Raw genomic sequence first — 25463 nt, 5'->3', positions numbered from 1 at the left:
GAGAGTAAATTCTGTAACTATAAAAGATGGAAGCCGTCATGAAGAAGAACCATAATTCATAATCCTCGCATGTTATAAATGTATCATCAATGCTTGTAACAAAAACGGATGAGAATAAGGCCTTTGAAATCACAGCTCTCAGTGCAAAATTTCTCCGACTTGCAATCCTCTCTGCAATCACTTAAGCAAGCTTTTCTGTCTACTTAATCAGGCTTCTGTATAGGACACATTCTCTGTTTTGTACATACGTTCTTTACCTTTTCCTTCCAATGACAGGTGGAAATAAGGTCTATGAAGTCACAGCTCCCTGTGCAAAATTCCGATTTGCAACTCTCTTTACAATTGGTATCACTTAAAGCAGGCCCCTGTATTGGATACACTCTGTTTCGCAGATAAGTTTCTTAACCTTTTCCTCCCACAAACCTTCATATTTGTATTGTCTACATTATACTTGTCATACCATAATCTGAATATGCAATGGGCCGAAAAAAATATAATTCAAGAATTTATATTAATTTCATAGTTAATGACTCACAAATATATTTCAGCAAACTCAGTGCTCTGTGCTATGATTAGTAGAAATTTCACAATTTTTGTATTTCGTCCGAATCTTTAGGGCAGATTGTACACAACAGTCTCTGATATATACATGTGAACAATCCTCAATAAAAAACGATATCTATCTACAAATGGATAGGCAACCAAGGGCGTTTGAAGTACTGGGTGCTCCATGCCTCCATTTTAGTGTCCTTTCCACATAAAATCAATATTTTCCTTTTTTTCCGAAAACTTATTCGGGTTATTTGTATTCGAGCCAAACGTACCCAGAAAACTAATTCCGTCAAGTTCAAATTGATGCTGATTTGTTGTAGAAACAAATATATTTTGTATGTCTATGGTTTAGGGAAGATGCGTTTATTATGCAAGAGCTATTGCGGAAAAGAAATTTTGTATGAGCATTTGGCCTTGGACTTATATCAATTGGCATAGCTGCTACAGGTTACCTCAAAGTTCTACCTAGATCTTTTGATGTAAAGGACTGACTTGCAGAAATGCTTTATGTATATTAACTGAATCAACTGTAATAACAAGATGAAAAATTTGTGAATTCATATTTTACTCATGTCCATCAGCTAAATGACCAAGAAAATACAATCGGAGATATATACATAATAAACAAAACCTTTTATAGAAAAATTTATAAACCCCAAACAATAGAGGCCAAATTAGAGAAAAAAAATGGGGACAGCCACAAGAAGCTACAACCCCAAATAAGGAGCGCATGACTCCACCTTGAGGTCGTGTGGCCGCAATGCTGAAATTCGTAACCCTAAAATGGGGCGAAGCTCCTCCCTTTCTAGACACTCTGCCCTCTACCCCTGCACATAAACACAATTAAACCGACTCAAGAAAATGGCATTGAGAAATCAAAGAGGAGCTATTCAAATCAAATAGTCAAATTTATCTGCATTACCTTATTAAAACCCCTTAAAAAAAATGTCTGTAACAGCTTCAGAGAAGTTGCTGATGAGATTACAGAGGACCATTAAATTGTGATTTTATAGTTAAAACGAGAATTGAACAGACAGCCAGTATTGCAGCTTTAAGCTCAGCAGATTCTAGAGAGCCCCCTCAAACAAACAAAATATCTCATCCTTCACAGTTAAAAACCTGAAAAAATGTTATTCATGTGCCATATCGCCAGCCCTCATTAGGCATCTCCAAAACCCTCCTATTACTACAACGAAGGAACCTGAAGCCTTGTTCTCCTATTTCAGGTCTCTGGTCATCTTTTTTGTAAAGCAGAAGGTTGATTATCTGGTTCTGTAATGTGGCCCAGCCATTTCCGAATACCCATTTCATGCTCCAATATTTGTTTGCTCCTTGTATTTTCTTAGTCTCGCTGTAGGTCGTGTGGGAAGAACTTGAATATCTCAGCCCCTGCGTTCCAATTGATTACCACTTCTCGGGGTTTTATGAAATGTAAATGGGCTTTTTGGTTTCTAGTCGGAAGTTTTTTCTACTGTGCAGGTAAGGATTCGAAATAATAGGGTCTGCTAGCAAAACGACCTTCATTCGCTCCTTTACCCAACGAATTTCCTCATCGCCTTTTTGATTTAATGTTGAGAAGCAGCATTTAAGGGGAGTTTTTTATATACATTACTTCTTCACATTTCCTTCTACAATTTTATTGTCTATGGACACAACTAGGTGGGGCCATCTTTTTTAAGTCTAGAGTGTTGTCAATGGGGCTGATAGAATGCACCCGCCTCATAGTAATTAAGTATAACAATTCATGAGAAAATGATATATGTTATCATTTAATTAAAGGAAGGAAGGAAAAGTCATGATGAAAAGATTAAGAATCTAAATGTTGCACACCTAGAAGTTAGTTGTTTGATGAATCATTAAAGATGTCTAATAACAAGACCACACTCAAACCTTTTATGGGCTCATATGGTCTACATAAACCCAATGAATGACATTAAAAAAAAGGTTGTTTGATGAATCATTAAAGATGTCTAATAACAAGACCACACTCAAACCTTTTATGGGCTCATATGGTCTACATAAACCCAATGAATGACATTAAAAAAAAGTTTGAAGGTATTAAGACACCCATGAATTTAATGAAAACATAAAAGCATTGGCATTTATTATTCGAATGCAATGATGGTGATGGATGTGAAGCTTTGTATTTAAGAAAGTGCAACCCTTGTGCATGGTATCAAAATCAAGCTCTAAATTATTGTTGCTATTATTTTCTATATCTCAAGTTGTCATGCCCAAATTTACCACCTTTGGATGAAAGCACAACTAACAAATGTATTTTGACATAAGTATAACTTTTAAATCTCTACCTCCAAATAAAATCTTGAACAATGTGTGTTTTGTCATCTTTGTATTAACCAAGGCTCACATAGGTGAATTAATATATGTGCATAAGTTCCAAATTTATTTATTTTGTCACTCCAAACACATAATTGGTCTTTTGTAGAACTTCGTTAAGGTTCTAACAATTGATGATAAGGTCCTTGTTATCATAGCATTATGTTTGTAATGATATAACCAAAAAAGTGCATGTATCAAATGCTAACATAATTTAAACTAGATTGGACCAATGTAACACAAACTTCTTGCTAAGATATTGTTGATTCAACTAAAATATAGAACAAGTTTAAGCACTTTCCCCTGTTTTTATAATCACTTCCCTTTTTAATGACATATAACATAGCAAAATCCTTCGCATCAAATAAAGATTGAGCAGAAAATGAGACTTTATATAATCTTCCATATCAAAAGAGTTTCAAACTATGGGTGCTTTGTAACCGTGACGTGGCTTGCTTGGTTGAGGGCTTGTTGAGGGGTCACCCCTTGCTCTTGGAGGAGGTGGTAATACCTCCTCCACGCTGGTAAGGCTCTCGCTCTGCCTTTTCTTTTGCATTTATTTTCCTTGTGTGCTCTGTTGGTTGGTTTTTAGGCTGCACATGTAGATGCGTATGATCTGCAATGGGAGACGCTTTGGACAGGCTGACATTTATTGTTGAGCGGTCAGATGCCTTGCGGGTTGAGGCTGAGATTGTTAATGCTAAATCCTTTAAGGAGGTCTTGATTGACTTGGCCTTCCATATCCTTGACAAAGCCAAATTTTTTCTGGTAAGTTCTTCCGAGTCAGAGAGCGATGGCGGTGGTAGAAGAAGAGGTAAGTGCCCTAGCCCTCCCTTGCTGACTCTATCTATCATGCCTAATGAATTAATGTGGAAAGCAATAGACATGGAAAAAATTAGGTTGAAAGATATTGCAATCTTTTTTGTGGCAATGGATGTTGATAAATGCCCTACTAGAAATTTTTTAGATGATTGATTTAAAAATGTGTGGAATAAAAAACTTGGTTTTCATATTTCATTCTGTCGTATGATACAAAAGGCTTGTTTGTTATTTTTTTCAAAGATCATAAATCTCAGGTGAAGATTATCAAAAAACAGTATTGGGTCGTAGGTAAATGCACTTTTCGGGCCCTAAAGTAGACTCATGATGCAGTTAGTGAAGAAATTTTGGCATTATCATGCCCTAGGTGGATTCAAATTAAAAAATTGTCACCCATCTTGTGGAAGTTTATCCCACAGATTGTCGAACATATTAGCAAGGTCATAAGGATGGATGATTCCCCTAGCCTTGTCCCTCACTTGGATGCCAGAGATTTGGTTTCTATTAATCATGTCTGTGATATACCTAGATTCATCGATATTAAACTCGATAATGAGCCCATCTCCTACCTTATTGAAACCCTAGGTGGGATTAATGTGTGCTTCCTATGCAGAAGAGACGGGCATATTAGAAGAAATTGCCCTATTCTCTCGTCTAGGAGAGGGGTTTTTAAAAAACCCTAATGATGGTAATGTGGCTCTAGACCGCAACAGCAAGGACCCCCCATCGGTGAATAAGCCTATGGATTCCCAGTCGTTGATTACCAAACTTGATTCTTTGAAGGAGGAGGTTAATAAGGTTGTGTTTGAGCCTCCTAAAGAGATTTGTGTGCTTGACAATAATGTGGAGTTTGGAGCCTTCAACGTCGACCCCCTCCACACTCTGCGGTCTTTGAAGCCATTTCCCAACTTCAGGAGCCTCAAAAAGATGGCTTTAAGCTTGTTGTGCCTAAATCTAAGAAGAATAGAAAGAAGAATGTGCAACAGTTGGCCCTAGAGAAGATTAGGGAAACTATGAGAAACAGGGGTGACAATTCACTAGTTATTCCCTCGTGTAAGGATTCTACCTCAACGCCCATGGATGACAATGTTTTTTATACTCCGCCTGTGATTAAATTTGTTGGTAAGAATTAAAATAACTCTTTGGTTAAATCCATTGTTCGTTAATTTGAGGGCTTAGACCGTGCCACCAATGAGCTAGGTGGGGTTGGGAATTCTACCCCCTCGATGATCCAGAGTCTGTTAAGGTCTCTAATAAATTTGATATTTTGTCTGAAACTCCGCCCTTGACCATGGATTCAGTTGAAAACCATGTGACTTTGGATCCCCATGGGAAGAGGGAATTCCTCTCCCCACCCAACCCCTTGATGATAAGACACTTACCTCCTCAATGACTAATGTCGGCTCTGATGCAAACTCTGCTTTCTTTGAGATCATTACTATTGACCCCTCTGTTGGCAAAGCCAACCCTAATTATATTCCTACCTTGTCCAGCCTAGGCATGTCTGATGCAGATGCAGGTGGAGGAGGTGTCGCTGATGGCATTTGTGAGTCCGAGGTGGAGACCAAAATGGCCTTCGACATCTTAGTCACAAGTGGGGATTTTGACCATGGTGAAGATTCAATGTATGATGGTGAGACTGAAGGGGGGAGATTGAGGAAATGGATGGTAATGATTCCAATTCCTGCCCTAGGAGGAAGAGGGGAAGACCTAGAGGTTCCAAGAATAAGATCTCTCCCCTTCCCAAGAAGCTTGATCGGAAGACTGACTTCCCTAAATGCTTTAGTAGTTTTAGGACTACCAAGGAGTCTAAGTAAGATCCTTTGTGCATGATGAAGTTCATATCTTAGAACATTCGAGGAATTGAATTCCCTGACAGGAAGCACATCATCAGGAGATTCCTCAACTAGCATAGGGATGTTGATTTTCTGATGTTGCAAGAGGTTAAAGCAATCAAATTCACACTAGAAGTGAATCTAGACTTCATCTAGAGAGATGTTATTAAATTTTTCACCAAGCATGATAAAGGGAAAGGAGGTATTGAGCTTTTAATCAATGGTAAATGGAGGGATTCCATACTTAGTTTTGGTCACTCTCCATGTAATAAAGTGGCTTGGGTCTCTCTCAAGATTGACAATTTTACTATTGGAATCTGCTCAATATATGCGCCTAATGACTATAGAGATATGGCAGATCTATGGAGGTGGTTATGCACCCTTCCTGATATTCGTTGGATTCTGGGGGGGACTTCAATATGATTGAGAATTAGGAAGACAAAATGGGTGGAGTTGGCTTGGATTGGAAAGGAGGTGAGAGGATTCATTGGGACATGATGAAGAGCATGAGGAGGCTCTTTGACCCTCTTGAGGGTTTGAGACAAGAATATAAGGGGACCTTGTTCACCTGGCGCAATTATCAGAAATGATGCAATATGATCTATTGTAGACTTGATAGGTTTTATGCTGATAAGGACTTCTTCTCCTGTATTCTTGATGATCACGACAGTTTTGTGGTGGTGTGGTCAGTCTCTCTTTCTGACCACCACCTAATTATTGCTCACGTTTGTTTGAGGGATAGCGCACCATCCATAGTTGCTAGTTATGAGAAATTTATGTTGAACACTAAGATGTTGGATGACCAAGATGTTCTTGCTATTGTCTTCATTATCAGACAAATCAACAAGTGGAATAATGACTCATACTCCCACATTATAAGGTGGAATAAAAATATTAGTAGTTGGCAATGTTTATTGAAAATTGTTGGCCAAAAGATAGCAAAAGACCTCAGATACTTTGAGAGGATCATCTTGGACAACCTGCATAATGCTGAAGAGCAGGTCCAAAAGGACCCCGACAACTTAAAACTCTCCCAATGTGTGGCTTAGGCAAGAGATAACTTGAGGAGCCTCCTGAACACTAAGGTGGTTGGAGCAATGACTAGAGCAAAGGATCTAAATTATTTTTTAATATCCTAAGAGAAAAACAATGCAGAGAGAAAATTGATAGGCTATGAGTTGATGATAAAGACATTTCTAATGTGGATGATATCAAGAAAGAATTCTTGCTTTTCTATCAAAATAAATTTTCTTCTGAAGACTCCCCCTCCTCCTATGAAGACAGGGAGAGGTGCATAAATCTTATCCCTAAGCGTATATCCAATGAGGATAGCCAGAATCTTAAAAGACCCATCACAGTGGATGAGATCAAAAAGGCCATCAGGACACTTAAGGATGATAAGGCCTCTGGTCCTAATGGACTCCCCATTGAGTTCTACAAGGCTAATATTAACTGGATTACTGATGATCTTCTAGAAATTTATGAAGAAGCTCTAGAGAAAGGATCTCCAGGCCTTGACATCAATAAGGGTATCATTAAACTACTCCCCAAAGATGGGGACAAATCTCTGATTAAGAATTGGTGTCCCATTACCCTTTTGAATGTTTCATAAAAGATTATGGCGAAAGTTTTGGCCCTCAAAATTGAAGGTATTTTGCCTAAGTTCAATTTATCCATGCAAACTGGTTTCATAAAAGGTAGATACATCCTTAAAAATCTTATCACTAGCTGGGAGGCCATGGAATGGGCTAAGGTGACCAATCAGAAGGTTGCTATGTTCTTACTAGACTTTGAGAAAGCATTTGATAGAGTGGAATGGGGATTCATCACCATGATGTTTGAAGCCTTTGGTCTCCCCAAGGAATTTTTCTAGTTTGTTTAGGTCCTCCATAAGGATGCCTCTGCTCAGATAGAAGTTAATGGTTCCATCTCAAAAGCCTTCAAACTTGGCAAGTCCATTAGACAAGGATGCCCGAGATGGCTCCTTCCCTGTTCGTTATTTCCTTTGATGCACTTTTCTATTTGTTAAGAGAGGGCAACCTCTCACCTAGGATCAGAGGCATTACTCTCTTTTACAGTTCTGACCTGCTTAATAGTTAGTTTGTAGATGATACAACTTTATTCCTTGAGTTGTCTAAGAACAATATGGACTCCCTGGCCACTAAGGTTAGATTCTTTGGTGAGGCCTCTGGTGCCAGAATCTCATAGTCTAAATCCACTTTGTTAGGGTGGATAGAACACCCACCTGATTGGTTGTTCCACTATGGATATCAATGGGCAGGACCTAACAAGTAGGTGAGGTACTTGGGTGGTGTAGGAGCACCTTCACAATTTTGGCTTGTTTGATCCTGATGGGATCATGAATTGAATAAAGGACTATTATAAGAGTCTAAGTGTTTGTTTTAGGTTTCATTATAGTTTAAGTTTACCTTAGAGTTGTTTAGATAGTTTTTCTCAAGTTTTCTTTCCAGTTTTGGCCCATAGTGCCTTGTAAGCCAAAAATGGCATTATAGTGAAAATGTGTTAAAAACCTTGTAACAAGCCTAGAAAGGAATTGGAGTAGGTGTATTTATTGATTTTACACAATCTCAAATGATTAGGTGGAAGATATTTGTCTTGCAGGTCAAAAATGCACTAAGAGTCAAAAATTGCTAATGTTGTTAAGCAACATTTTGACAAAAAGTGAGAAAAGTTGTAAAATCACTCTACAAGGTAGTTATGGATGCCATAATGGTTGGAATGGTTTGAGTGTGACTATATAAGGACACTTCAAACATTGTAAATAGGTTGGTTTTGTATTAGCAAGAGGAAATTAATGAAATATGACTATTTTCCATGCTTTTTAAGCTTAATCTGCTGTAACAATCTGTACAGAGCAATATTTCCATACTGTTATTTCATGGGAGTTTGTGTTATTGTTGTATTAAGATTTTTTATTCTTTGTGTAAGATTTTTTATTCTTTGTGTTAGGTTTTTTACTGTGTTTTGGTTTATCAAATAAAATCTTTTAGTTTTTGCCAGTTAACTGCCCTGAACTGGGGTTTTGAGGAAAATGGGTTGAAACATTTGGTCTCCATGGGTAACCAAGAAAAATTGAACCTTGGAGACCAAGTTGGAACTTTTTACATATCGTATTTTAATTTTTACTGTCAGACATGATGGAAAAGATGAATGAGACCAAGTTCTAGGTGAGTGCATGGTGGAAACTCGGTTAGAAGCAAGCAATTTGATGGTCCTAGTCAATTTCAATTGAGTTTTAATTGTAAATCTTCCTAGTTGAAGGTTTTTTATGTTTTTATGAAGTTGTTTTGCATTGTGAAGGAAGAAAACCAGGTTACATTTCCTTCAATGAGCAGAACTAACAATGTTGCAACAGTAAACAGTGATTTTGCTATCAAGAATTGCTTTCTTGGTGTTTGTTTGCCAAGTGTTTGTTGAAATGTTTGCAGGGCAAAGATAGGGGAAGGTTATAATTGGTGTGGCAGAGCTGTATTGATAGTTTGGAAGCTTGATACAGAATAGAGAAGTGATTTCTAATGCATCATGGTTCAAAACCCTCCAAAACCCTACCTTTATGGCTATAAATGTGGACAGTCACTATTTGACCATCTCAAGGCTTAAAAATTGAAAAATATGTGAGCTAGGACCTCAAATAGTCTATCCCAATCAAGAACCATGGTTACTTTGACCATCGTAGCATTGTGTGAACAAAATTCACCTAAATTAGGCCTACTCGGCTAGTAGCCCTTTTTAGCCCTGTTTTGTAAAAAGTGTGAACCCGATTTGGGAAAGGTTGAATGGTCTTGAAGAACCATTGGAAATCATTTAAAAACACTCAAGAAAGCCTCCTAACACCTTAGTATGAGCAGTGGTACTATATTTGGGGTTTAGTCCTATAAGAAGGGTTTGAGTAAGTGTTGAGTAAGTGAGCTTTAATAAGGTCTTTGAGAACAAAACCAAGAGAAAGTTTTTAATTCCTCATCTAAACCTTTTGAAGAAGCTAAATGCTACTAAGGAACAGTATAAACAATGTGTGGTGAGCAGGGGTATTAGGGTGTTGAAGTTGATGGGTTGAGGAATGAGAGCATGGTAGTTTGAGTTGAGCAAATGTATGAACAAATAATGGGAAGAGCTCAAGGAGGAAGTTTTGGGTTTAAGTGAAGCTTGTGAACATTGAAAGTGGGCCTTATCAAGAAAACCAAAACCTTTCCACTCTCATTTGAAGGAGTCTCTTAACAAGAAGATTGTACTTAACTTTAATTGGTCCTCCTGTGGGTTTCTCTCTATCATTGGGGATCCACTTCCCTATTTCCCCTTGCTTACAAGATATGTGGTTGTGGGTTAGAAACAAGATTTAGGGAAAGTTGAACAAGTGAGATAAACATTATCTTTCCCTACCTGGGAGGCTTCAAGTTTGCCAGAGGATTTTGTCCTCCTACAACATCTACTATGCCTCCGTGGGGATGTTCAGTAATTACCAGGTTAATGAGATTCATAAAAAAATGAGGAGGTTGTTAGAGTAATCTTTTATTAGCTAATAATTATTTATTTAATTATTAGTCTATTATACTCTATGCTTAAGCTAAACTTAGGAATCTTATAATTCTTTAGGGTTTTCTCCTTTAGGGTTTCGAGTATCCTTTTATAAGGATTCTCTCTTTGTATTTTCATTAACAATTGTAATTATTGAATTGCATTTTTGTTGCACAATCAATATGCCTCCTCTTTTCTGGATCTCTAAATTCTGGCCTCCCTAGCCTTTTTGCTTCTCTCGTTCTATGACAAGTTTGTGTGTAGGTGATCTTTGGGAGCTGTAGAGTTGATTTTTCCTCAACTCCAATATGGTATCAAAGCTCCAGATCTGCATGCCCTTGTTCTCTTCATGAGAGATTTTGGGCCTTGTTCTTCAAATTTGTGTATTCAGGGGTTTGTGTAATTGCTTTTTTCTATTTCTCGGGGTAGCTGATTTTTTGATACATTTTGGTGCCAAAAGGACCTCACAGTTGGATTCATAAGGCTGATTCCATGAATTTTGATATATAAATTGCCTGTTTTTCGGTGACAGGGGCATCTGGGGCATAATTTTTTATTGGCACATTTTTCGAGGCACAAAAATCCGTAAGACTGTACTTGCAAATGCATCAAAAAAAATTTGTCAAAAAAAATAAAAAATCTTTATGCCCTACAAGAGGGGTTTTTTTCATTTTGCCATACCTTGGGAAAACGAAGTTTTTTTTTAACAAAACCTTATATTGTTTGAAAGCTCTTTCCGAGCTCTATCCAAATCTGGAGGTTTGAACTTTTGATTTTGCTTTTTTGATGGCGTTTTTTTGCTGTCAAAGCCATAGGTTCTTTTTTGCACTCTAGGAGACATAACTTGAGCATCCGAACTCCGTTTTTCGAACTTTATATTGCTGGAAAGCTTGTTCTGTGTTCTTTCCATTCTTTTAAGTTATTCTTTCTAGACTCTACTCCAGGTATATTTTATTCAATTTTTTGCTTTTCAGCACTCTGGTGAATATCTTGAATGTTTCAGTTCCTGGGATTTCTCTCTTTGAGTAGAATGTCTCATCTTTGGTTGTTCTTTCTATTTCTAGTCTTCTGTCTCTTCTGATCATTGTAGCATTTTATTTATGCAAACGCACTAAGATAAAGTGTCACCATGCATTATATATTTGGGATCTTGCACATCTTGTGCCTTACTGTACATGCACTACTTATAAAGTGCCATTGTGGGGGTTGATGTTTGACTTTGTTTGCCATCTACCTTTGTCACGCGAGTGTTCCTTCTACGACATTAGCCTCATGATGTGTGTCAAGTGAGTGTTCCTTTCACAACACTATGTACTTTGTCTGCACCTTTGATGTTCTTAATTCTTCGTCATGTAGTTCTTGTTGGCTGTTCTTTTTAGTGTACCTGTCTCTCTCCCTTTTTAGCATTATGGGGAGGTTTGTCTTGTTGGTTCTAATGCTTGCTTGGTTCGATTGATCAGCTCTTCAAGCTTTGGTGTTTCATGCCATCTGTATCTCTGAGTTCAATTGTTTGCCTTTGTTTGCCATCTGACTCGAGTAGTGTTATTTGAGAGCACTCATGCAGATTACAATCTTCTCTACCTGGTCATGTTTTATTTCAGTGGAGATTCTTCAAATTAGCAGTTACTCTTCGACAGTGTTTGCAGCTATTTCATGCTTCAGTGGTGTTCTTCATTCTCTTCTTTTTGTTGCTATCTTCTGGAACACTCTTGTTTGGAGGCTTCTTAGTCCTTCACTTGAGCTTTCATCTCTTCTTGGAGAGGAGTTTTGTTCCCATAGGGTTTTCTCCTTTTTCTCCACTTTACTAAGATTTTATTGTACTTGGGTACCTCATCAGGCCTAGTTGTCGGGACCAATTGTTGCTTTCATGCATTTTTTACATGTTTGTTTAGTGCTTAGTTGTTTTTTAACTACTCCCTAAGTTCATCTTGAGGGGGGGTGTTAGAGTAATATTTTATTAGCTAATAATTATTTATTTAATTATTAGTCTATTATACTCTATGCTTAAGCTAAACTTAGGAATTTTATAATTCTTTAGGGTTTTCTCCTTTAGGGTTTCGAGTATCCTTTTATAAGGATTCTCATTTTGTATTTTCATTTACAACTATAGTTATTGAAATGCATTCTTGTTGCACAATCAATATGACTCCTCTTTTCTGGATCTCTGAATTCTGGTCTCCATAGCTTTTTTTCTTCTCTCCTTCCGTGATAGGTTTGCATGCAGGTGATCTTTGGGAGCTGTAGTGTTGATTTTTCCTCAACTCCAATATGGTATCAAAGCTCCAGATCTGCATGCCCTTGTTCTCTTCGTGAGAGATTTTGGGCCTTGTTCTTCAGATCTGTGTATTCGGGGGTTTGTGCAGTTGTTTTTTTCCATTTATGGGGGTAGCTGATTTTTTGGTACATTTTGGTGCCAAAAGGACCTCACAGTTGGATTCAGAAGGCTGATTCCATGAATTTTGATATATAACTTGCCTATTTTTCAGTGACAGGGGCATATGGGGCATGATTTTTTATTGGCACATTTTTCGAGGCACATAAATCTATACGAATGTACCTGCAAATGCGTCAAAAAAAATAAAAATAAAAATAAAATCTTTATGCCCTACAAGAGGGATATTTTTCTTTTTGCCATAACTTGGGCAAACAGAGTTTTTTTTTTCTGCAAAACGTTATATCGTTAGAAAGCTCTTTCCGAGCTCTATCCAGATCTGGAGGTTTGAACTTTTGATTTTGCTTTTTTGATGGCGTTTTTTGTTGTCAAAGCCATAGGTTCTTTTTTGCACTCCGGGAGACATAACTTGAGCGTCTGAACTCCATTTTTTGAAAACTTTATGTTGTTGGAAAGATTGTTTTGTGTTCTTTCCATTCATATAAGTTTTTCTTTCTAGATTCTACTCCAGGTATATTTTATTCAGTTTTTTGCTCTTCAACACTTTGGTGAATATCTTGGATGTTTCAGGTACTGGGATTTCTCTCTTTGAGTAGAATGTCTCGTCTTTGGTTGTTCTTTCTATTTCCAGTCTTTTGTCTCTTCCGATCATTGTAGCATTTTATTTATACAAACGCATTGAGATAAAGTGCCACCATGTATTGTATATTTGAGATCTTGCACATCTTGTGCCTTACTGTACATGCACTACTTATAAAGTGTCATTGGGGGGGTTGATGTTTGCCTTTGTTTGCCATCTACCTTTGTCATGTGAGTGTTCCTTCCATGACATTAGCCTCATGATGTGTGTCAAGTGAGTGTTCCTTCCACGACACTATGCACTTTGTCCGCACCTTCGATGTTCCTGATTCTTCATCATGTAGTTTTTGTTGGCCGTTCTTTTCAGTGTACCTGTCCCTCTCCCTTTCCAACATTATGGGGAGATTTATCCTGTTGGTTCTAATGCTTTCTTGGTTCAATTGATCAGCTCTTCAGGCTTTGGTGTTTCATGCCATCTGTATCTTTGATTTCAGTTGTTTGCCTTTGTTTGCCATCTGATTCGAGTAGTGTCATTTGGGGGCATTCATGCAGATTACAATCTTCTTTACCTGGTCATGTTCTATTTCAGTGGAGGTTCTTCAGATTAGTAGTTACTCTTCAACAATGTTTGCAACTATTTCATGCCTTAGTGGTGTTCTTCATTCTCTTCTTTTTGTTCCTATCTTCTGGAACACTCTTGTTTGAAGGCTTCTTAGTCCTTCACTTGAGCTTTCATCTGTTCATGGAGAGGAGAGTTGTTCCCACAGGGTTTTCTCCTTTTTCTCCACTTTACAGAGATTTTATTGTACATGGGTACCTCATCAGGCCTAGTTGTCAGGACCCATTGTTGCTTTCATGCATTTTTTACATGTGTTTTTAGTCCTTAGTTGTTTTTTAGCTACTCCCTAATTTCATCTTAAGGGGGGGTGTTAGAGTAATATTTTATTAGCTAATAATTATTTATTTAATTATTGGTCTATTATACTCTATGCTTAAGCTAAACTTAGGAATCTTATAATTTTTTAGGATTTTCTCTTTTAGGGTTTTGAGTATCCTTTTATAAGGATTCTCTCTTTATATTTTCGTTAACAAATGTAATTATTGAATTGCATTCTTGTTGCACAATCAATATGACTCCTTTTTTTTTGGATCTCTGAATTCTGGCCTCCATAGCTTTTTTGCTTCTCTCCTTCTATGACAGGTTTGCATGCATGTGATCTTTGGGAGTTGTAGAGTTGATTTTTCCTCAACTGCAATATGGTATCAAAGCTCCAGATTTGCATGCCCCTTTTCTCTTCATGAGAGATGTTGGGCCTTGTTCTTCAGATCTGTGTATTCGGGGGTTTGTGCAGTTGCTTTTTTCCATTTCTCGGGGTAGCTGACTTTTTGGTACATTTTGGTGCCAAAAGGACCTCACAGTTGGATTCAGAAGGCTTTTTTCCATGAATTTTGATATATAATTTGCCTATTTTTCGGTGACAGGGGCATTTGGGGCATGATTTTTTATTCGCACATTTTTCGAGGCACGGAAATCCGTACGACTGTGCCTGAAAATGCGTCAAAAAAATTTCGTCAAATATATAAAAAATATAAAATAAAAATAAAATCTTTATGCCGTACAAGAGGGGTTTTTTCCTTTTTGCCATAACTTGGGCAAACAGAGTTGTTTTTTTTGCAAAACCTTATATCGTCAGAAAGCTCTTTTTGAGCTCTATCCAGATCTGGAGGTTTGAACTTTTGATTTTTCTTTTTTGATGGCATTTTTTGCTGTCAAATCCATAGGTTCTTTTTTGCACTCTGATAGACATAAATTGAGCATCCGAACTCCGTTTTTTGGAAACTTTATATCGTTGGAAAGTTTGTTCTGTGTTCTTTCCATTCATATAAGTTTTTCTTTCTAGATTTTGGTTTAGGTATATTTAATTCAGTTTTTCTTTTCTGTAGACACCTAAAAATGGTCAACGCTTGCGGAGTCATACTTTAACATTTGCGCATTGCCTCATTTTAGGTTTTTGTGTCGCATTAACATTTTCTCCTATGTCACACACTTGGTCTTTATCATTTGTGAACATTGAGTCCTTCTTCTGCATTCTTCATTTATCTCGCTCTCGAATTTGGTCTTGTCGACAACAATCTCCAGTCATGATTTTAATCGATCTTATCTTATTGCATCAATGTGCATGCTCATTTGTCATTATTCTGGACATCGTCAATCCTAATTAGGGTTTTGTCCTCCTGTCAATCTTGAGATCGATTTGTCATCGATCGTTGTCCTCTTGTCAATCTTGTCCTCTAGCGATCGATTTATCATCAATCCTTATCATTTTCAATCTTGTCGTTTAACGATCGATTTGTCATCGGTCATTGTCATGTTTGATCTTGTCATTTTGCGATCGATTTGTCATCAATCGTGGTCATTTTCAATATTGTCGTTTTGCAATCTATTTTGTCATCAATCATCGTTCTTTTCAATTATGTCAATTTGGATCATTAGTCATTGTTCCTCATCAATTGGCGCATTTATCAATTAAATCATTTATCACATTGGTCCTTTGTTAATCAGAATCATGATCGAGTCAATTATCTTTCATCAAGACCTAATTCATCTTCTAGGGTTTCGTGATTTAATCATTTAACCTAGTTTGTCATTTCCTCCTTTAGGATTAATAAATTATTTATTTATCCTAAGTTTTCTTGTCACAATTGAATGTTCATTTAATTGGCTAAGTATTCCTCTTTGTGAATTAATTAATAAATGACAAATTATTAATTAATTTACCTAATTTCTAATTTTCATCAATTTCTTAATTCCTATATTCTTAATTCTCTAATTTCTTAATTTTCTAATTCCTAATTTCAATTTCCTCCTATTTCTCTCCTAAATTCATGGAAATGACATGTGAAGTTGTCATAATTTGTCATAAATTATCAATCAACAAATTTTGCATAGAAAGTGCATAACTTGTCATAATTTGTCATAATTTGACATAACTGATTTGCAATTTCCATTTGAATTGAATCATGCTAATTTGATCCATCTCTCCAATTTGTCTATAAATTGGATGAATTTCTTCAATCAAATCCCCTAATCAGATTATCGAATTTCTAATCAATCACGCTTCGAGTACTTTTGAGCAATTTTCTTACCTACTTGCTTTCAATCATGTATGTGCACTTGTAGGTGAGATCCACAACCAAACTATTTGAAGAGGAAAGAAGAACAATGGAGCCGCATGAAGGAAGCATTTGGATTTACCTCTGGTTTGCATAATCTTTTTGAATATTTCAATTTTCATGTCTCTATTGAATGTGTTTAGGATAGATCATTGCAATTGTGCTTTCGTGATTGAGCTAATGATTAGTATTTTTATAATGTTTGTGATGATTTCCGATTTCCTATGCTACATTGATTGGTGAACTCGATGTGAACACTAACCATCTAACCCCTTTACTGTGTCTTTGAGTGCTTTTGAGTTGATTTGCAGGCCAAAAAAAACCAAAAACAGGGTAATGCAGGGCTTTCTGGGGACTTCTACGCTTGTGTGAGACAACCTGTGCCTGTGTCAAGCAACTTGCACCTGTGTTGAAGACATTCTGCGCCTATGTCATGACTTCTGCGCCTGTGTCATGACTTCTGCGCCTGTGTAAAGTCCAGAACAGAGGTAAAAATGCAATGTTTTGCTTAAAAATTTGTTTGGTTTTTGCATTCTGTTTTCTATTTTTTGGCTTTTGGTACTAATTATTTGTGCAGCATCTTGGCATACGCATGGCAAAGACAACAAATTAAACTACTAATATGTTTTATGTAGAATCGATAGTCAAAGAATAAACATCTCAAACTTCTAACTTGGGTTTTGCAGGTTGCCTTTGAGAAACAAACTTGGTGTTTGTCATTAATGTTTTAGGCACCTAGTGATTTCTAAATAGATTGGAATGAACATGTTTTTGCTTTGATTGTTGAGTGTGACATTGGAGTAGGAGAGTATGCTCTCATCCTTCTTAGGGTGATCAGAAATCCAGATCTTCAATACCATGCTCATGTCTTTGATTGTGTGTCACCTTTAGAGGGCCTGCCTTCCTGACCATTTGCTTTTGCAAGCAAGTGATAATCGTGAGAAGGGAACGACCCAAAGTGAGTACGGCTAGAATACCTTGGCATTCTAGCTCACTATAAACAAATACCTGATGAGCGAAAGCTTTGAAGGAAGTGTTACGTGGGAATTGCAGTTACTTGGGAAGTGATGACCCTTGAACTCTTTCTCATATCAACATCTAAGTAGGACCTCACGGTCTAAATCGTGCTTGTGCGACTACATTTGTTTGGTATCTTGGTGGGCTTAATGTCTCAATCACGCTTGCGTGACATCAAGGAGTAACACTTAATAGAAATCCTTACTAAACATCTTGTTTTTTTTAGAAGCCAAAAACCCTTCTAGTTGCTTGAGAAGGACAAGTTCAGATACTTGGAAGAGATACTAAGTTCGCCATGGGGAGATTTCCATGGGGGCTGATGCTTGGCTGCCCTGAGAAGTGAGTGTCGTGGAGGGGATCCCGTGGGGTCAAGCATCTATGTATTCTCCTTGAATCCCATAATGAGTCTACCTCTCAAGTACCTAATGTCCTTGCCTACCATAAGAAATGTGGGAATGAGCATGATTGTCTTGAGTCTATGTTAAAAATAGCTTGTCTTCTTTACTTGTCAAAAGTTAAATTGCATCTCATTTCAAAAACAAGGCAAATTGATTAAAAACAAGGTTAAACACAAGAACATTTCATCCAACAAGGTTCAAAACACCTTCAAACATGGTTGTCAAACATTTTTCAAAATCTTGTCTCAACATTCATGTCACTTACATTTAGGTTCATCCTAGGTTGCATTTTGCAAAGTCATTGTCAACTATCAAGGTTAAGTTTCACCTAAGCCATACTCTGCATATCAATAAGAGTCATCCATTTGCATATGTCCTCTTGCATTAAAGTCATACCATTTTCATACATTCATATTCGCATACCTTAAGTCTCTTCATTAGGCTTAAGTCATTATCATATCATATTAGGGTCATTTGCATATTAATTGTCCTTTTGCATATAGTCCCAAAACTAGGTTTTGTCATACTTGAGTAATCCAAATCTTTGATAAACCCTAAGTCATTGTTAGGAAGTCTAGACCTTATCAAACCTTTTGTCCTTTTGTCATCCATGTCATTTCGTCAAACCTAGCTTAGTATCCAAGCATATAGGGGAGACTTTGTCATTTGTCCTTTTGTCACTTGGTCCTTTTGTCCTTTGAGGTCTAGACATCATTTCAAGTTCCTAAGGGTCTCCTTTAGATTTGCATTCCAAAAAGTTTGTCAAAATCTTGAAAAACAACCAAAAACATAGGTTGCATTCTTGCCATAGATTGCATTCTCATTCATTTAGTTCGCATTTAGTTGCATATCATATATTGTCTTTGAAAAATTCCAAAAATATTGCATTTGCATAGTGACATGTCTATTGAAACAAGGTTCCAAGCACCAATGATGCAACAAAGTTTGACGTATCAACCGACAATGCAATCACAATTCTATCCAGCCCAACAACAAGGCAATATCGATCAAACTTTTTATGATGTAAATGTCCAAATACAAAAATTAGAGGAGAAACTAGCTCAAGAAGAGGAGATATTGGAACAAAGAGTGAAAAACATTGAGAAGAATAGATCACAAATGTCCAAAGTGTTTCGAAAATTTCCAGGTCAAAATCCAAAGATTGAGCCAATTGATGTAAGATCTCTTCTTGAACAATTAGACATACCAGCTCTCCTCTCACAAATAGAGATGATGAAACAATTTCAAGAAAAGAGACAACATCAATTTCAACATTATGTACCTCTACAACAAGAACAAGAAGGTGTTTACTATCAATCAGATTTTCAACCAACACAACCAATAGTCCAATTTCAACAATATGTCCAACCAACTATACAATGTCAACAAATGGTGCAACCAATGGTGGAATATCAACAAGTTCAATCAACATATCAATGTCAACAACACCAACCAAACATTCAAAAACAAAGGTCGCAGCACACACCAACCCAAGTTTCAAACATGTCAGAACAATTGAACCAAGTCCAATATCAAAACATGACATCGGACCAGAACCAACTCCTTGCCAAACAAGTTCAAATTCCAAATACAACTATGTCAAAACCTCGAAAGAAAGGTGGCTTTATTGCAAGGCTCTTAAGGAACCTACCAAGTGAGTTCTTTGAAGAAGATCAAGATAATACAATTATGTCTAGCAATGCCTCATCTCCTCGCAAACAAATTGACTCTCCAGTGGCATCTATCCCTACACCTTTAGAAGTTTCACAAGAACCTTCCATATTGTCCGTATCAAACAATACATCCAAGGATGAAATTATCCACGAGCTATCCATAATTGATTGCCAAGATAATCCAATTCATGATGCACATCCTTGTCATGTTTCAGAAATACAAGACCCAATGCCACCATGCACTTTATTGTCGTTACCTGTTTTAGAGGACCCCATTCGAAGTCCCTCTTCCTCATGTTCAAGCATTGATTCCTTGCCAGAATCCATCACAAATGTTCAAAGTGCATTTCCTTCATGCCAAAACATTGATTCCTTGTCAGAATCCTCCATTCATATCCAAAGTCCAACCCCATGTCAAGAGGATAATTTAGAGCACGAAGAAATGAGTCCTAAAGAAAATCAAGATCAAGATCCTGAAACCTTATCATCCCATCCAATTGTTGACCAGGACCCCTTGTTCCCAAACACTCACGATGATTCCCCTATTCTTGTCCATCCTATCCAAAGTCCTATTGACACTCCATTCCTCGGGCAAGATCAAGATATCCCATTTCATCCAATCCCAAATGATCCCCTTCCATTTCATGAACAAAATGTCCTTTCAAATCCCATTGACATTCCACTTCTTGAGAAAGATCAAGATATCCTTTCCATCCTTTATGATGATCCCATTAAAAGTCAAGAGCAAAGAAACTTTAAAGAGGTTTCCAATGATCTTCCTCCTTGTCAAGATCAAATTATTCCTTTAAATCCTCCACAAGATCCTTTTGTTCCTCCATCTCCTTGTCCTAATGCTTCATATACACTCCAAGATCACATTTCTTTTGATGATCCCATTATTTCTCCCATTCCATCTCTTGAAGAGCCTATCATTGAACCATGTCCACTACACAATCCTAGCCCCCCTCATGATCCTAATCCCCTTCATGATTCTAACGTGTTAGTGCAAGATGTTCATGAACCCTCGACATGCATAATGGGTTCTTCCACTTTGGTGAAATCTGATCCACTTCAAGATATCATTATTTCTCTCATCTCATAGCCACCACATAATGGACTCGCGTCTTCTTCCCAAAGAAAAGAGTATCCTACAAGTCAAGATATTCATAAAGGCAAAGGAGTAGACCTTCACAAGCAAGAACCCCTCCATATCGAAGAATATACTAATGGTCATGGCTACAGAGCTCACACTCAAGGCATTGGTATCCCTTCAAAGTCAAAATCCAAATGTCTACTTTCCCCATCATCACTTCCATCCATTCTAGGTCCCTATATCCCTCCATCTCCTATGCAACATCAGCAAAGGCACACATCTTGGAGAACCTTCCATCCATCCCATATGCCTCCATATCATTCCCATCCACACCGACATTCATTCCCTCTTCCAAGCAATTTGGATGCCAAGTATAAACGTCATAAGTCTAGCAATCCACATGCATTCAAGAATCAACATGTCCAATATAATCAACATGTCAAAACAAAGAACAATATGATCTATAAAGAAAAAGAAATATCCAAAAGGCCACAAAGGCCCACTGAGCAAAATAAAGCAAAGTCAAAATATATATGGGTTCCTAAATCCCTTGTGCAAGCAATGCACTCCAAGGAACCACAAAAGCATGAAAAATCAAAAACCATGTGGATCCCTAAGCGGCTCCTTGAAGCACAAAAGCCTAAAGAAACATCCAACTTGGCATCCAAAGTTGCTATTCCTCCATCCGACCCTCTCAAATTTGTTCCTCCATCATCTTCTTCATCCATTTTGGGCCCTTATGTCCCAAAATCCCAAGCTATTCCTCCATCCAAATCTCACAATCTAAGACCCACTCTTCCTCCATCAGTCCATCACCCCTCAAGGTGTGTGCCAATGTCAATCTTGCCAACATTTCTATCCACTCAAGCACAAATCTTCCAATACCCTATCCATTATCCAATGCATATTTTCCATCCTTCCATCCCTTTGGTCCCATCCTTTGCATAAATCTTAGCCTTAGTTTCATCTCTTTTTCCATGTTCATATCCTACCAACGTCTTTGAGCATACTTTTAAAGGTCATGGTCCACTTTTTTTTTAAGGCTACTATCCAAACAAAAAGATGCTTGAGTCCTTCTTCCATCCCCTATCATGTGTTCATCTTCTCTTGAAAAAGTCAAAATACAAAAAAAAGTGAAAAAAAAAAGTGAAAAAAAAAAAGAAAAAGAAAAATAATTCGTCCACTGGTGAAAACCTGGCAAACAGGCGCCTTGGGCAAGTACCGTGATGAAAACCTAGCAAATAGGCGTCATGCGTAATTTATGAACTTCTTGCACACCACACTTGGGGGCAGGTTTCCTCCTTCGTATCCTATTGCCCTTCATTATCCTATCGAACCCCTGTCATTACCCTTCATATCCTATTGTCCCTCATGTCCACTTTCCATTTCTACCCTTTGATCTTGACAAGGCTGAGGATCATCATGAGCATCACGCATCTTGTTTGCAGCTTTCAGTCTATCATAGCTTTTGGTTATTTATCCATTTGCTTATTACAACCTTTCATCCATATTCCCTAGCTTATTGTAACTTTCTGCCACTATCCCTTAGCCTACCCCAACCTTCAGTCCATGTCCCTTATCCATTCTTGGTCTTGCTTATCCTATCCATATCTTATCACTATCCATACACTCTTTTTCATTCCTTGATCTTGATCTGACATAAGGACGCAAAATTTAAACATGGTTTCAAAAACCTCTTGACATGTCCCTCATGCCATGTTCCTGCTTTACATTGTCATATCCAGTATCTTGTCCCATCATGCAATAGCCCTTGAAAATTGCATCTGCATTGTCTCCATAATAAAAGGCCTTTGTCTTCCCTCTATCCACCATCATTTCAGAAAGCCTATTTATTCACCTGTCATATTCCTTGCCTTGCTAGACATTGGGGGCAAAATCATACAAGTTGAAAAATGTCCTGAAAAAAATCATAAAAAAAAACAGAAAAATGTCATGAAAAAATCTCAAAAAAAAAAAAAAAATCTCAAAATGTCCTGAAAAAATCTCTTAAAAAAATTGAATAATGTCCTAAAATGAAAAATCTCAAAAACATTTAAAAATGTCCTGAAAAAATCTCAAAAACATTTAAAAATGTCCTGAAAAAACTCCCTAAAAAATCAAATAATGCCCTGAAAAAATGAACACAAAACATTTCAAAACATTAAAATCCAAAAACAAACATTTTGTCAATAAAGGATCCCTTTGTGCATAGACAGATCACTGAGTATCCATCCAACGGCAATCAATTCAACACTGTGCTTTAATGAAATCACGCTTAAACAGATGAACTCTTTCAATCAACTCAGACATTCAAACTAATCAGAATTGTCATATCAATCAACCTCAAAATCAATTCGTCCTTGGCACACTACCATGGGTCTTATATAGGGTGTGGTATACTCGAAACCAGACTGTGTCCTGTCTTAGACGGGGTACCGCATGTCCTGAAACTAGACAACATGATTGTCCTATCAACGCTTTCAACTTTTGACAATGAAGATCAAGATGTTTGTTTGATTTGTTGGAATTTGTGCATCTTATCTTTCTATTGATTTATCTTCGATCATGCTCCTATGTTGCTCAATGATGTCACTGAGTGATTTAGAGTGACCGGGATGGTTCATGGTCCCTTTCTTTTTTTGTGATTGTTGTTTGTCTGTGATGTGTCTGTCTTTTGCAAAGAGGGTTGCATTTCAGCTCTGGCCTTCAATGCCATGATGCTACGCATCCGTTTTGCTACATAAAAATAAAGGTTCTCACCTACAAAGTGCATTACTGAAAGCAAGTTTTTCTTCGTCTCTAATTGTCCTCCGTCTCATTTTCTTCTTACTAACATTTCTTCCGTCAGTTCGGATAGTCAGTTCAGTCTAGTGCTCCGATTTCCCCGCAAACATACATGCTGCATCCTGCATTCATTGGTTAGTACATTTGCATTACATTAAACATCATATCAAGTCTTTTATCCATTTCATATTATCAATGTATCAAAAACACATAAAAAAAAATGCATCCATACATGATACATCAACAGTACATAAGTCATCCATACATAGAAAATCACATAAGTCATAACATATGCATCCCATCATATCGATGCATATCATATCATATGTCACAATAATATCGGAGTACAAAATTGGACTGTCTGTCCTAAGTATGGCCCGCAGGCTGACTACAAAATGTCAAACTACATAATGTCCATTGTCTGTCGTAAGGAGTACGTGCCTCTATCACTAGGTGCTCCCTCTGTCCTCCTCATCCCTGCCATGTCTCGCAGATGATGTCCCTCCTGGTCCTGGCTGTGGTGGTCTCATAGGTCCACTCACCCCCATGCTGCTCAATGACCTCTGAGAGCATGCCCTGCTCTCTGTCCTTGATCGTGCCCGATATGAAGGTGCTCTCTGCTCTGGTGGAACTGCACTCTCGTATAGTGTCCTCCAATGGCACATCTCCTCTCCGGTCTCTACCAGCATCTGTGCCATCTCGCGTGCACTGGCATCCCGAATCGATCCAATATACTCAGTGACTCTTTGTTCCTCTCGCTGTGCCTGAGCAATTGCTGTATCTCGAGCCGCTGTGAGTCTAGCTATCTCTGCTCTGAACTGCTCCTGCTGTCTCTCTAAAGTCGCAATGTGATCCTGCTGACTTGCTATAGTAGCTCTGCACATCTCCATCTCTTCTATCCTAGCTGTCTCCGGCTCTATGGGTATATCTTGCAATGCCTCCTGCTCCCCATCATCCTCATCTCCGTCCTCATCATCCCCATCATCCTCGTCTCTGTCCTCGTCATCCCCCTCATCCTCATCACCGCCCTCCTCCTCCTCGTCCTCATCATCTCCCTCCTCCTCTCCTGTGAGTGGGAAGTCCTCCTGTCGCCTCGGTACTGGAATGTCTGGATCTGTTAATGGCACTGGCCGTCGTCGTACAAACCATCTCTCATACTCCTCTGTCGTCCCGACGTCGACCACATCTGATCTCCAATCCCACTGTCTCTGTTGTAGCTGTGAGAAGTTAGCATATGTTATGTGTGGCTGAATCATACTCCCCCACTGACTCGTCTCTCTGTGAGATCGGGCAAAGTGTGCAGTCCTCCTAGGTACATCCTGCCTCTTTCCAAACTGTCGTCTGACTCTCTCTGGTAGGTACAACTCAATCACTCTCTAGCGATTCACTGGTCGCCCAATCAGGTACCTATCCTGTCTACAATAAGGTAGCTCCTCACTGTCATCTGACCATCTTGGACAATCACGATACAGCCTCCATATGAACTCTCTCAGTTGGTCTAGCTCATGTCGCCAATATAGTATGTATCCAAAAAGACCCTGTCTTAGTGCTCCACCATAGCAATACACATATGGTCGATGTGGTACTACCTGTCTATCTGTAATCGGTCGACATATGGCTATATGCTTAAATGCCCATACATGTAGCAATGTGACTCCATAGCTCAAAGTCTGAACTCCCTGATATGCTATCTGATGCAACTGAAAATATAGCATAGCCAGTACACATGGTCCCCATGCGTACACCGTCCCCTCTGTCGCCATCCGCTCTAGCACTCTTCCCCATCCAATAGGGAATCCATGTCCTCGTCTGTCTCCTACTAGTAGACATGCTATCACCACTGCTATCACACATATCATCGATCATACTCTGATGCCATAGTCTCCCAGCCAATCTCCCTCTCCATGATATCCAGATCATCTGCGTCGCACTCAAACAATCTGCACAACGCGTCTCTCCCTGTCACTGGGTCATACTCTATCATCTCTCCATGAATCGGAATGCGGAGGATACGCCATACATCCTCCAGTGTCACCATAGCCTCTCCAGTCGCCAGATGGAAAGAGGAAGTCTCCAAATGCCATCGCTCTGCCAATGCGGTAAGCAGTCCTGTGTTTGCCCTAATCTCGGGCATGAATGTGACATAGTATATCCCAAGTCCTGCTAATGTATCTCTGTCCATGCTCCTGAGTCTATGTCGTAGCATGAAGCAGTCAAGTCGGTTCTCCCGTGTGATCAACGGATACTGTCGACTCTTTTGGAAACTTTATATTGTTG

The 25463-nt window shown here is 38.2% G+C and overlaps 1 long non-coding RNA gene across 1 annotated transcript; it reads right to left on the bottom strand.

The window, feature by feature from the left end:
• Positions 1-1093: 1093 nt before the first annotated feature.
• LOC131045422 (uncharacterized) lies at positions 1094-2102 on the bottom strand. The gene is made up of 2 exons (XR_009105811.2): positions 1475-2102; positions 1094-1379 (listed from the first exon to the last, which is right to left on the bottom strand). It is a non-coding gene; the product is annotated as an uncharacterized LOC131045422 (long non-coding RNA).
• Positions 2103-25463: the final 23361 nt, after the last annotated feature.

The sequence above is a fragment of the Cryptomeria japonica genome, chromosome 7, assembly GCF_030272615.1.
Source record: "Cryptomeria japonica chromosome 7, Sugi_1.0, whole genome shotgun sequence".
NCBI lineage: Eukaryota > Viridiplantae > Streptophyta > Pinopsida > Cupressales > Cupressaceae > Cryptomeria > Cryptomeria japonica.
Note: the sequence above shows the minus strand (reverse complement) of the source record. Positions and strands in the feature narration are given on the sequence as shown.